At 40.3% G+C, this 13,630-nt stretch overlaps 1 pseudogene; it reads left to right on the forward strand.

Annotated features, from left to right (window-relative positions):
• Positions 1 to 2,899: 2,899 nt before the first annotated feature.
• LOC118709295 lies at positions 2,900 to 5,991 on the forward strand (annotated as a pseudogene).
• Positions 5,992 to 13,630: the final 7,639 nt, after the last annotated feature.

A 13,630-nucleotide genomic window follows, 5' to 3' on the forward strand; every position in this document is an offset into this window, starting at 1 on the left:
AATTGTTCATAGGGCATAGTTCATTAATCCTGTTTCCAAATTTAAGTTATAAAGAAAATTTTATGCAGATTAAACATAAAAGTATATCATGGCTAAAGACGTTACATTATAAATAGCACAAAGAAATGAGGAAATATTCTAGCTCTCAGAAACTACAATCTCATTCAGCAAGAAAGTAAGTCTTTGCAAAAAGAGGGAAGTTCCCACATGTGTAATTATTTCACGTTCATCTTTCTTGCCCATATTAGTCAGCTCGGCTGCCATAACCAAATACCATAGACTGAGTTTAAAGAGTTGACATTTATTTCTCAGAGTTATACCATAGAGACTGAGAAGTCCAAGTTCAACATGCTAGGAAGCTAGGTTTTATAATGAATTCTCTTCTCTTGGTTTGTAGGCAGCCTTCATCTGGCTATGTGCTCACATGGCCTCTTAGTGTGCACACAGAAAAAGAATGAGGCAGGAGGGGAGGGAGGGAGGGAGAGAGAAATCTTCCTCTTCTTGTAAAACCACCAAATTTGTCTAGGGCCCCACCCTTACAACCTCTTTTAACCTTAATTCCATATGGACCTTATCTTCAGATACAGCCATACTGGGGGCTAGGGCCTTATCTTAGTCTGCCCAGGGCATTATAACAAAACTAAAGGCTCTATTGCAAGAAATTTGTGCATTCTGGGGGAGGGGGGGTCTCCCTCAGCCCAGCCTGTGCCCCCTTGCAGTCCAGGAACCTTCAGGGAATGTCTGACTGACAGCTTAGGCCCACTCCCAGTCAGACATCCTTAGTGCTGCCGCCGAGGCGGGAGAGGCTCCTGCCACTGCCACTGCACTTGCCAGCTGTGAGCCTGGCTTCTGGTTGAGTGGCGCTCCCTCTGTTAGAGCTCACTGACCACTGCATTGAGCATCTTCCTCCTGGTGGTAAGTGCACATCATAGCAACAGGTCATTCCACTGTTCAGTTGATTTGCATATTAGCCTTTTATTATATAGGATACCATAACAGGCATTTTTTTTCTTATAGTTCTAGAGATTAGAAGTCTGAGATCAGAGTGCCAGCATGATTTTGTTCAAATAAGAGCTTTGACCTCTTCATTATGTCTTCAAATGAGGTCAAGGGGAAAAGACAGAGAGGGAGAAAGAGAGGGAGGGAGAGAGAGAAAGAGAGGGAGGGAGATAGAGGAAGAGAGAGAGAGAGAGAGAGAGAGAGAGAGAGAGAGAGAGGGAGAGAGCGCTCTGGTTTCTTTATTTTCTTATAAGAATACAAATTCTATTATGAAGATCCACATTTATGATCTCATCTAAGTTTGATTACCTCTCAAAGGTCCCACTTCCTATTATAATATCATTACATTGGGAGTTAGGGCTTCAACCTCTGCTTTGTGGGGAGACATAAACAGTGGGTCCATAACAGGCTTCAGTGTATAAATTTGCAGGGGACAGCATTTAGCCCATAGCACTGTCTTTCTTGTAAATGAAAATATCAACTAACATTCAAGTCAGAAACAATACACCCATACTTCAATAGCCACCATATTTGGCTACAGATACAAGAGTTTGGCAAATATCAATAAGAGCATTCTATGAGAATAAACTAGCTCTATAAAATTTATGTAAAGACAATTATAAATTTTTCTAGAGGCCTGGTGCACGAATTCATGCACCAGTGGATTCCTCAGCCTGGCCTGCAGGGATCAGGCTGAAACTGGCTCTCTGACATCCCCCAAGGGGTCCCAGATTGCAAGAGGACAGTTTTTGTGTGACACACTCTGGAATCAAGATTCCTTCTTTCTGGTTCTGGGTGCATCACCCAAGAATCACAGCTGTCTGCCCCCTGGTGGTCAGTACACATCATAGCTACCATTTGGAGTGTCTGCCCCCTGATGGTCATTGCATGTCATAGCTACTGGTCAGACTGTCAGAAGGTCACTTAGGCTTTTATATATTTGACTAGAGGCTCAGTGCACAAAATTCATGCAAGGGGTAGGATCCCTAGGCCTGATCAGATTTCCTGCCTCCTGGCCTTCCCGCCTCCTTCTTCCCTCGCTCCCTCAGCGCCTTGCCACCACTGGTCACTTGCTATGTTTCGCACAGCTCCCTGGAGGTCAGCACACGTCATAGTGAGTGATCTAATTCCCAGTCTCCTGGTCAGACTCCCAAGGGGACAATTTGCATATTAACATTTCTTAATAAAGGATCAGTAGTGATATGTTGTGCTACACATCCTTTCTATTAGTGAAATTTAGAATAAGTTTATGTGTGTACATACATACACTTGTTTTCTTCAGAAATGCAGTTTGTTAAAAACATTTTCCAGCCCACCACTGGGCAGGCGAGTAGAAATGAAAAATGGAGAAGAGCTGGAGGGACAGTATTTAAGCTCCTGAATCCAACAGTGATTATAGCGGCTGGGTCTACCCCGTGTTTTCCAGTTACATGGACCAGTAAAGACCTTTCATTTGTGGTTGTCTAAAGCAAACGTGAATTGGTTTTTCTGTCACCTTCTTCCGAGAGTCCTGACTCATATTATGTGTCATAGGCATGTTCAGGGAACTGAATTTTGGTTAAGCCCTGAGAAAGAAGTTTCTAAAGATCCAAAGACATAGCCTTCACTTTCAGGATCAAATCAAACTTCAAGTAGCAGGAGTAATGAGCTCTATTTGGAAGCTCTGTCTTTTTTTTTTTTTTTTTTTTTTAATTCTTTCTTGTTTAAATGGAAGCTCTGTCTTCTGCATTGTTAGCTTCCCCACCTCTGCCTCATGTCCCACCTTAGTACCAGGATCCATTTCTGAGCCCAGGGCCCATTTTTCATCCAGTCCTACATATATGACTCTTCTGGTTCTTGTACCTAATTGACGACTCTGGTGTCAGTACCTGTAGGACTAGCTCTGCCTTTTCCTTGGCAGATGCTCGGGGCCTGGCTGCTGGAGGACAGTGTCCTAGTGATGCTGGCCTGCTGGGTGGCCTTGAAACCCTTCTCTTCCCAATTTCCCAGATCCGTGCTCCTGGCCCTTTCTGGTGTGAATTGCTGTTCTCAGAAGCCATCTTCTGTAACCTGCCCCCCTGGACTGTGTCCTGCCTGCCATACCACACCCACTTCAGAGCCTGCTGTTCATGGGCTTCAGAGCCCATCTAGCTGGCCCCACTCAGCCAGGGCCTTCCTTGCAGAGTGGGCTGTCCCCAGGCCTCCACTGCAGCCGGTCAAGCCAGGCCCTGAGAAATCTCTTCTCAGAACAGCAGTGCTGGCTGCCAACGTGTGGAGAAAAGAAAAGCCACACACTGCAGTTTGGATGACTGCTGTTCAATGTAGGCCTTGGTGTTCCTCTTGAACACCGAGGAGAAAAACTGCTCTACCTGGGAGCACGAAGTGCTGAATAGTCTGTAAATTTATCATTAAAAACAAATTTCTTCTAGGTGGTAGGCTGACATGCACTTATGTGATTCTACAAAATAAGGCTGAAGATCATCCACCTGCCTGAGTGTAACTTTTCCTTACCTCTTCCTGCACCTCCATCTGTTCTTTTGAAATGTCAAAGCCACTGCAGTCAAGGGTGGGAGAGAAGCATTTTACTGAAAACTCAGACAGCAACAAAAGCTCAGCCCCCTAGACCACAAGACAAGAAGCCGGTCCATCTCTCATCTTGGTTAGCATATTCCTTTGCACAGTGGTGCAGACACAGCCCAGCATCTTAATAATGGGTCTTATTAACTTGTGTTTTACATTTTGCTTGAGAAAAAAAATGAATGTGAATGTTCACATTATGTTCAAGCAATTATAATGTGTCAACATCAGAAAGCCTGAACTGATGAGTTCAAAAGACTGAAAATTGGGTAATTTAAGCTGTTCTACTTGAGAGGACATAAGAGATGAAGCAAAATGGAATTAGTGAACAACCTTAGCCTGTTGGAGTTTTTTCAGACACTACAAAAAAAAAAAAAAAAAAAAAAGGGCTGTGAGAAACAGATGGGGGACTGATGTTCTCTTCCCCCAGGCGTGACATGAGAATGATTCCTGTCGGAGCAAAACTAGCACTTTTGCTCTGAGGATGAGTGACAGTGTACTGAGTGCAGGAAATTGAACACTCCAAGCAAGAGGCACTGCTTGTTGTTGAGCCTCAAGGAAAGATTGGTGTTCAGATTGTTCTAAGTTAACCCACTCTCTGATACCACTTCTGTACGGGAAGAGGAGTGTGAAGGAATTGATGACTCTGATTGCTGAAGAACCACCTCAGCTCCAGTTGTTAGAACTTAAACACGTATAGATGGGAAGGGAACCCCAAATTCTCTCCTCCCTGCAACGTGGTGGAATTCTTGGATTTGGCCCACGGGTCTGAAAGCCAAGAGATCAAAGCAAGCAAGAGGAGGACAGTCAGCTAACCGCTCTCTAAACAGAGAACAGCTCTAGGAAACACGGAGGATTGCTGGAATCTCCCAATGCCATGTCGTCTATGTGAGAAAAGACCAAGAGACAGGGACATTATTCGTGGGAGGACAAGCCATCTTGTTACTTGTTTTCATTGTACCAGAAATTAAAGAAGGCTGGGGCTTCATGCCCTGTTTGCAAGAAAAAGAATCAGTTGGTTATGAAGGTTTTGATGGTCTAACTGAATCAGTGAATTAAAGAAATATTAACAGGGTCAGAACATGCATCAAAGCGTCAGTATTGGGTATCTCCACCCAGTGCCATCCATTGTATCTGTTCACTGATTCATATAAACATTTTTGTTCCAGGATATTTTTGCTTCACAACTCAATGGAAATTGAGAATGAGTTCTTTACAACTAGATGATTTATGTGGGGGCTCCATTAACATACAGAGATACGTTAATCATTTTATTCTCCCTTCAAAGATGAGGATCTGGGAGGAAGCAACTACCAGTACAAACAAGAACACATTCATTCATTTATTTTCCAAACTACTTGATGCTCAATCATTTCTTTAGTTAATTTTAGTCCCTACTCTTATTTTCTGTTGGGGATTTTTATATTGTTAATTAAATTGCAGTTGACATTCAATGTTGTGTTGGTTTAGGTGTGCAGCATAGTGGTTGGGCATTTGTATGGCTTTTGGGGTGCCCCTCCCCCTTTGGTCTAGTGCCCACTGGACACCATGCAGGATGGGGAAGACAGAGAATGATGTGAAGCAGCAAGTGGAAAATAACTTACACATAGATTTCCCTTCTGCACAGCCTTCTGCCATCCTTCTACCCAACCCTTTCTCACTCTGTAGAGTCATTCATTGACAGTGTGGGTGGACAGAGAGAATTAGTAAACTAAACTAATTCTTTCTGGATTTTGTTATGCTCTCCATTTTAATTGGGGCAAATTATTGTATTTAAGGAAAACCTCAGTCAAAACAAGGGACAATGGAAGTTTTCAAAGGTAACCTGGACAGTCTGGATCCAAATTTGGTGCCTTGTTTCTAAAACATAAATACAGTTTGGCATTTAGTTTTTAATGAAATTTGGACTTTGCAGGCAAAAGGTAATTGAGATCAACAAATTGTTCCTAATTCTTTCCACTTCACTCAGTTGCGTGGGGCCCCACAATCTACAGGACTCAGCAGGAAATGTGCTTACAACCAGGAGGGTTTGTTCATCACCCCGGAAGTGGCTTTAGTGAACAACTAAAGCCACTTCCTTTTAGTGAAGTTCAAAATGTCAAAGAAGAACTCAGCTTGGAATGAACTAGCCCCAAGAGGTTTCACTTTCATATCAGAATAACCATTTTATTCTGTTATCTAGTCAATTGATACAGAAACCTCACTTTGCTGCTCGGGTACAAAAGTTTCTATTTTTTTAAGACTTGTAGTTCTACTGGCTTTTCTCATGTTGTGTGAGGGGCCAGGTAAAAGGAGACTATATTGTTATCCTAAATAAAAGTTTGTTAAAGTTTATTATATCTCTAACACATTTCTATAAGTTTATAACATTCTGTTAAAAGTTAGAAGTTGTAGCCTGGCCAGCATGGCTCAGTGGTTGAGTGTCAACCTAGGAACCAGGAGGTCATGGTTGGATTCCTGGTCAGCGCACATGCCCAAGTTGCAGATTGATCCCCAGGGTGGGGCGTGCAAGAAGTGGACAGTCAACAATTCTCATCATTGCTGATTGTAGATCTCTTTCTCTCTCTTTCTCTCTCTCTCTCTCTCTCCCTTTCTCTCTGAAATCAATAAAAATGTATTTAAGTTGTGGTTAAAAAAAGTTCTGTGTTCAAATATTGTTAGGAAACACTAACAATTTTTTTTATTAAACAAAAATAAATGGGCTTTGTTAATATACAAGTACTCATGCCCTTCATAGTCTAGTGTGAACAATGAATTTACACAGGGTCTCATGGGTTCAAATTGCCACACTTTCTTGACCATGGAACCATTGTGCCACACACATCTTGTCTCCAATCCCCTGTTTCTCTAGTAATTATCAGTCGGCCTGTCAAGAAGAGTGGTCAGACGTTAGGTTTTTAGGAATAACTATGGGCTGATGGGAGCTTCTCTAACTGTAGAGTTAGGAAGAATATGTTTATTTTTGTTTTACCACTTACTGGCTAAGTGATACTGAATAAATCAGTATTTCTGATGATTAATTTCTTCATTGCTAGGAGAGACTAATTATTCTTAGCTCACTAGGTCATTGAGAAGTTTTTGAAAACAGCCTTGTAGTTTTTGCAAAACATTAAATATATCCCTACCATATGATGTAGCCATTCCTCTCCTAGGTATTTATTCAAAAGAAAGGAAAGCATATATCATACAGGAATTTTCATTGCAGCGTTATTTGTATTGACCAAAAAATGGAAACAATTTAAAGTCCCATTAACAGGCATTGGGTAAATTCTCATGAATTCATAAAATGGAATTCTGTTCAGCATGGAAAAAGACTAAACTATTCATACACACAACATGGGTAAATTTCAAAAACTTATGCCCAGTGAAAAAAGTCAGACAAAAAAGAGCATAAATACCCCCTTGGATGGTGTGGCTCAATTGGTTGGAGCATTATCCTATATACCAAAAGGTTGTAGGTTCAATCACCAGTCAGGGCACATACCGAGGGCAATCAATATTTCTCTCTCTCTCTCTCTCTCTCTCTCTCTCTCTCTCTCTCTCTCTCCCAACCCTCTCTCTAAAATCAATAAGCATATCCTCTAGTGGAGATTTTTTAAAAGCGTGTATGCCATAAGATTCCATTTATATAAAATTCTAGAAAATGTAAATTAATCTATAGTGACAGAAAAAGATCAGTGGTTGCCTAGGGGCCAAGGGGAAGAGAGTAGCAGGTTGACAGGAGGGTGGATTTGTAGGAAGGGATGTGTAAACTCTTGGGAATGATGGCTGCATTCACCACATTGTGCTGCATATAAAATTCAAGGTTGATGGCTTTTGCTTTAGTGCTTTAAACACTTCACTCCATTGCCTTCTTGATTGCCTTTTTCCACTGAGGAAATGGCTGTCATCTTGACCTTTCTTCTCAGTACAGAACATGCCTGTTTTTGTCCCCTCTGGCAGCTTTGACCTTTTTTTCCTTTATTACTGGTTTTGAGCAATTTAACTTTTATGTGCTTTGGTGTCATTTTTCCCCCCCTTGGGGTTATTAGTAAGTTTCATGGAGCTTGTGCTTAAGATTTATGATTTTTATCAAATTTGGAAAAATTCTTAGCCATGATTTCTTCAAATATTTTATTTCCCAACCCTCTCTCCTCTCACCTTCAAGGACTTCACTTACACCTATAATGCCACAGGGAATGACCCCACAGCTTGCTGATCATTTGTTTAAAAACTTTCCCTTGGTTTTATTTTGGGTAGTTTCTATTGTTATCACTTCAAGTTCAGTAATCTTTTCATCTGCAATCTATCTTCTGCATTTAATATTTTTATTTTACCTCAGACATTGTAGTTTTTATATGCAGAAGTCTGATTTGAGTCTTTTTAATTATTGTCTTCTCTGCCTCTACTTAACTCTTCCAACATGAAGAAAACATTTATAAAACCGTTGTGATGTGCTCATCTGATAGTTCTGATACCTATGTCAGTGAGTCGGCTGCCTTGATTGACTTTTCTCCTCCTCATGAGTCATTCTCCTGCTTCTTTATATTCCTCCTTGATGGATCCAGACATCTTGAATTTTGCTTTGTTGAATCCTGGATACTTTTATATTTTCATAAATGTCCTTGACCTGTATTCTGAGACACAGTTATTTAGAAACACTTTTATCTTTATTTTTGTTGTTGTTTTTTTGTGATTTGTTAGGCAGGACAAGAGCCGTGTTTAGTCTAGGGGTAATTACTCTCTACTGCTGAGCCAATCAATGTCCTTCCCAGTGCCCTCAACTCAGGGAATCTATCTACCAAGTTCCCCTTGGCTTCACCCTCCCTGCCCTGTGGCCGGAAATTCTCTCAAGGTCATCTCAAACAAAGCTCTTCCACTTCCTGTTTCTTAGGGGGCACTCTCCTCTGTTATCTGGTGTACAGTGTCTCCCTCCATCAGCCTTTCGTTTAATTGTTCTAGCAATCAGTGATGTTGAGCTCCTAGAGCCATTACCTTATTAGCGGCTATAGAATAATGGTATTTAAATCCTCTCATTTCTGCATTTGTTAGACGGAATTATTTTTAAAAGGTATTTCAAACACGGTCTAGTTGTTCCCTGACCACCTAGTTCACAAGGAAAAGGAAGAACAAATGCTCTCTTCCAATAGTTTTCAGCTTTCAGAATAATTAGTTGTTTCACTGCATCTTCTAAAGATACAGACTGAGATTCTTCTAAAAATTATTTTTAGGTTACTGCTATAAGGTTATGAAATTTAATATACTTGATGTATTTTTAATATATTTAATTTTTTTAATGTTCAAGCTGTTCCATCTTTGGCCAAAGGGTGTCCCTTCAAATTAATTTCTATGTTCTCTGATATTACTTTAGTAGCTTTTGACAGTTCCCTTGATTTCTGACAAAACACAATACTTCTTCATTCAGAATGTATCCCTAGGCCCATCTTGTGTATTTCCTGACCCAGACATGGGATGAATGTTTAGTCTAGGTGGCCCTCATTCCTTTTAGTGGGAAATGGTACTGAGAGACCACAAACTGGGTGTTCAGGCTGCTTGTTTTTCCTGGGTTGTCAATGCTTTTACTACTAAGTGTTTTTAGTGGAGATCTTGGAAATGAGTATTACTAAAAGGACAAAAACAAGTCATGAATTCATACTGATATTATAACTTAAATTTAAGATTATGGAATTTTACTTAACTTTTTGGTTTTATATTTGTATGTTTTTCTCTTATGCTAAAAAAAAAAGTTGGGGATCCTAATAAAATTATTTGCTTTATCATGTATACATTTAATATACATATACATATATATTTATGTGTATGTATATATATATATTTATGTGTATGTGTACATTATACATACACATATATGTGTAAATAGTCTATTATAATAATAATCTATGACGTGCACTGACCACCAGGGGCAGACACTCAACACAGGAGCTGCCGAGCAACAGCAACTTTGCAGAGTGCCCTCTTGTGCTCTGGGACCCCTCAGGGGAAGTCGGACTGCCAGTTTTGGCCCAATTCTCCCAAGCCAAGCTGGTACACAAATTCATGCACCAGGCCTCCTAGTAAGTGATAAGACTACTTAATGTAGATTAAGAATTCTTTGCATTATTTCTTCATTCAGGATATATTCCAGCAAAAATTAACTGTGAAAATGCTGTGATTTAAAGTTATCAGAAATAGCCGGGACTGGTTTGGCTCAATGGATAGAGCGTCGGCTTGGGGACTGAAGGGACCCGGGTTCGATTCCGGTCAAGGGCATGTACCTTGGTTGCGGGCGCATCCCCGGTGGGGGGTGTGCAAGAGGCAGCTGATCGATGACTCTCTCTCATCGATGTCTCTATCTCTCTCCCTTCCTCTCTGTACAAAATCAATAAAATATATTTAAAAAAATAAAAAATAAATAAAAAAATAAAGTTATCAGAAATAATTTTCTTTGTATTGTTATGCCAGTCAAATAATATACATTTAAGAAATTTATTTATTTCAGTTTATTTTCTTTAAATTACAATTACTTTTAAATTATGTGAAATATTAACCTGGTCCCAAGGCAGTAGTGTGCTAGTAAATACTTAACAAGCAGCTCCCTATGAATAAAAGCCCTAATTTTAACAATTTCTATGGTGTAAATATTACCACCATGATGGATTTCAAGCTACCAATGCTAAATTGCCGAATGTAGAATTTGGGGGCTGCAAAGTACAACTGCATAGTATAGTATTTCTATCATATCGATATAATGATTTCAGTAGCACACATAATAGTTAAATGTGACAAATTATTTAGAAATTGGTGATTTTTTAGGATTTATTGTCTTTTAAAATATAATTCATTTAATATTAAGTTTGTAAATTTAATTTTTAATAATGACTTTATTAGTTGACTCACAGCATTCTTGAAAATTTGACATTTGGCTCATGTGAGCTGGTGCAACTTGGCTCCAGGACACATTCGGTTTCAAAGTCAGAACTGCATCACAAAGCACTCAGCAGAGTATTGCCCTCATGCCTACTCTCTTCCTTGCTGTATGGATAACCATTTTTATTAGATTTTGTCTCATCCTTCCCTGCTTATTTCTGAAAATATAAGCACATACTATTCTGTATTTCCTTACACAAAAGATAGCACACAATAAACACTGTTTGGCTCCATGTTTAGCTTAGAATTTTGATTCCAGTTAAATTGCCTTAAGGGAGGCAAAGGGTGATATTTAAACTATCACCAACATCACACTTTAGTAGACATTACTTTTCTTGAGAGCTAAGACGTGTCTGAATGGAACAGAGAGTTTCATTAAGAACAGGGATAAAACCGGTCATTGGAGTACTTCATAGACAAATGTCACAGTTTTACAGGGAGGGATCAGAGCAGTGAGAACCAGGCCCTGGCACTCGCCCAGGTGGTGAGGTGGCAGGGGTGAGTGCTCAGTGATGGCTGAGCTTCCACCATAGAAATCCAGCTACTTTCACGGGTCATCCTACTTCCCTCAATAAAGAGGGTGATTTTTATTTTCATGTTTTAGTTGGATTTTTTCAGCTAGTTAAATGTAATAGGGCGATGTGTGTCTTGTGAAAGTCATTCCTATAATATTTACACTACTTCATGGCCTTTAGTATGAGTCCTGGTAAAGCACCTGAAAATCCAAATACCATTTTTGGTAATTGTCACACTTTTGATTGTGTTTTCAGTGAACTCCAATTCCTAGAACTTTTATTTCTTTAAAATGTAATCACAGTTACTTTTCCTGAAGATGTCTTTATAGGAAAAGGTGACAGTGAAAAAAGAATACACAGGGAGAAAGGGAAGGCAAAGGCAAAGATCAGAGTTGGTTGGGGACACTGGTAATGTCTTTTATTTACCAAACTTGTAGCTGAACAGACTTGGCAGGTGACACAGAGCCACTTTTTTCACATAGCCAGGAATTGTGTCTGGTCTTAAAAAAATATTTTGGTGCTTTTTATTTATTTATTATATCCTTGAGGGGAATAGTAACATTGTATTTCTGACAGCCAATAGTCACCTCTCTGGAATCTCCTTTGTTTCTCAGGAGCAATGACTCTTTATGTTTGGGAAGCCTGCCCCCTTGTGGATTAATAAAATATTACAGTCCACGTTTTCAAAGCACTCCAAAATGGGATCTAATTTGTGACTATGTCTAAACTGCTATTCAGAATGTTGGAGAAAAACAAATAAGTACAGATTTTTTTAAAATGTAATTTCCCTGAGATTCCTGGATTATTTGTATAAAAATTTTGATGGAGTTTATGGATTTTCAAGTCATATTCTCCCCCCAACCTCTAAATAAATGATTTAAGAATCCAAAACTATAACAATAATGGTTATAAAACATTATGTTCAATGCTTTCTAAGTGCCTGAATATAATAAAGACATGCCTCTTGCCACACTCATCAACATGCTAAGAGGCAGTTCTACGCAGAATTAACCACATCCCGATTTACAGAAAGACTTAAAGCAGTGGGGAGCTCCTCCACACCCCCCTCACCCACCTGCCACAGGTGGGAGCCCCTGCCGCTCTTCTTGACCCACTGCACTCCATCAACTGCCCATAGTCGATTGCACCAGAGAGAGCAGATCAAGCTGGGTTACCCAGGTTCTTACTCCTGGAAATTTGGAATTGGACTTTCTAGAGAGCCCTCACTCTCAGCTGGTTACTTGAAGGTCATATAAATTTAACAGCTCCCTGTGAAGAAGCATTGTCTGTCATGTGCATGGAGAAACAGAGCAGTGTGACCAGGAGGAAGCGAAAAGAATGAAGAGGTTGCACAAAGTGAAGCAAAGGACAAAGTTCTGTGTTTGGTCCAAGTCCCTCGACATAGGTCTTTTTCTCTGTTAAAAAAAAAGAAAAAAAAAAAAGTATGTAACCAAGTCATGTGAGCAATAATGTGTAAAAGTGAAACAAATCTAGTGTTATCATGAAACAAAATCTGAAGTTAATGCGGCACATGGAATGATGTGCATAATTTTTATTGTACTCCATGGCAATTAGGCTCAAATAGGGAGCGATTAATGAAAATGACTGTAATTATTGCCATGTCAACAAAGCCAAACCAAGCGATTCCAAAGTCAGCTGCAGGGAAGAAAGTTTAGAGACAGCAGGAATCTGATCTGCAGTTCCTCTGAGGGAGCCCGGATTTGAAAACCAGAAAGTCAGGTCCTTCCCTTGCCCCTACTTCTCCAGCAACAATAGTGCAGGTGGTCCACGAGGTCCCAGAGGACAAGTGTGAGAGCCCCTAGGAACCTCTGGATCTTCTCCCTGGCCTGCTCCTTCCCCCAGTGATTCTCCAAGAGGAGAAAGCTGTCATTGACAGGCTATGGAAAGGGCTGCATCTGCGTGTGTGTCTCTCCTTTCCTCAACATTAGATGGGTGAGCAGGAGAATTTGAAGCTGGTCTCTGGAAGAAGACCAGCTTGCTTTCCCTGGTGAAGGCTCCTCGCCTCTACATCTACCATTTACACAGGCATTATCAATGCCATCCAGTCTAGCCCTCCTGGGGTCTGGAATGACGATGGAGGTGGAATCCTCATGCAATGAGAAGTATGAAATTGTCTCACTTTGGTCTCCATGCAGATATCTATTTTCCCTGGGCAGCTGGGGTAGGAGCATGTATGACACATGGTTGAGGTGGGGTTGGATTTTGGCTGGGTCCCAACCAAATCTCACCCTCTCAATCTCTTTTCCAGTGAAGAAAGACAACCAAGAACATTCAGGACAATTACCAAAGGCCAGAACCCTAGAGTCCTGGGACCAGTTTGGCTTAAACTAGCCAGTACTTATGGGGATAAAAATTCAATGATGTGGAAATATTCCATTTTCTTCCTTCCACACAAGGCTAAACTAATACCCCAGACTGAACTTGAAACAATTAGAGGTACTTTTGTGTTAATAAATGTATCTCGGATGGCTTAGATGTATTACTACCTTTAGATTTTTTATTAATTTGAGAGAGAGAGACAGAGCGTCAGAGACAGACATCAATTTGTTGTTCCACATATATATGCGTTCATTGGTTGATTCTTGTGCCCTACTGGGAGACTGAAACCACAACCTTGGCATATCAGGATGATG

The sequence above is a fragment of the Pipistrellus kuhlii genome, unplaced genomic scaffold (assembly GCF_014108245.1).
Source record: "Pipistrellus kuhlii isolate mPipKuh1 unplaced genomic scaffold, mPipKuh1.p scaffold_m20_p_7, whole genome shotgun sequence".
Taxonomy (NCBI): Eukaryota; Metazoa; Chordata; class Mammalia; order Chiroptera; family Vespertilionidae; genus Pipistrellus; species Pipistrellus kuhlii.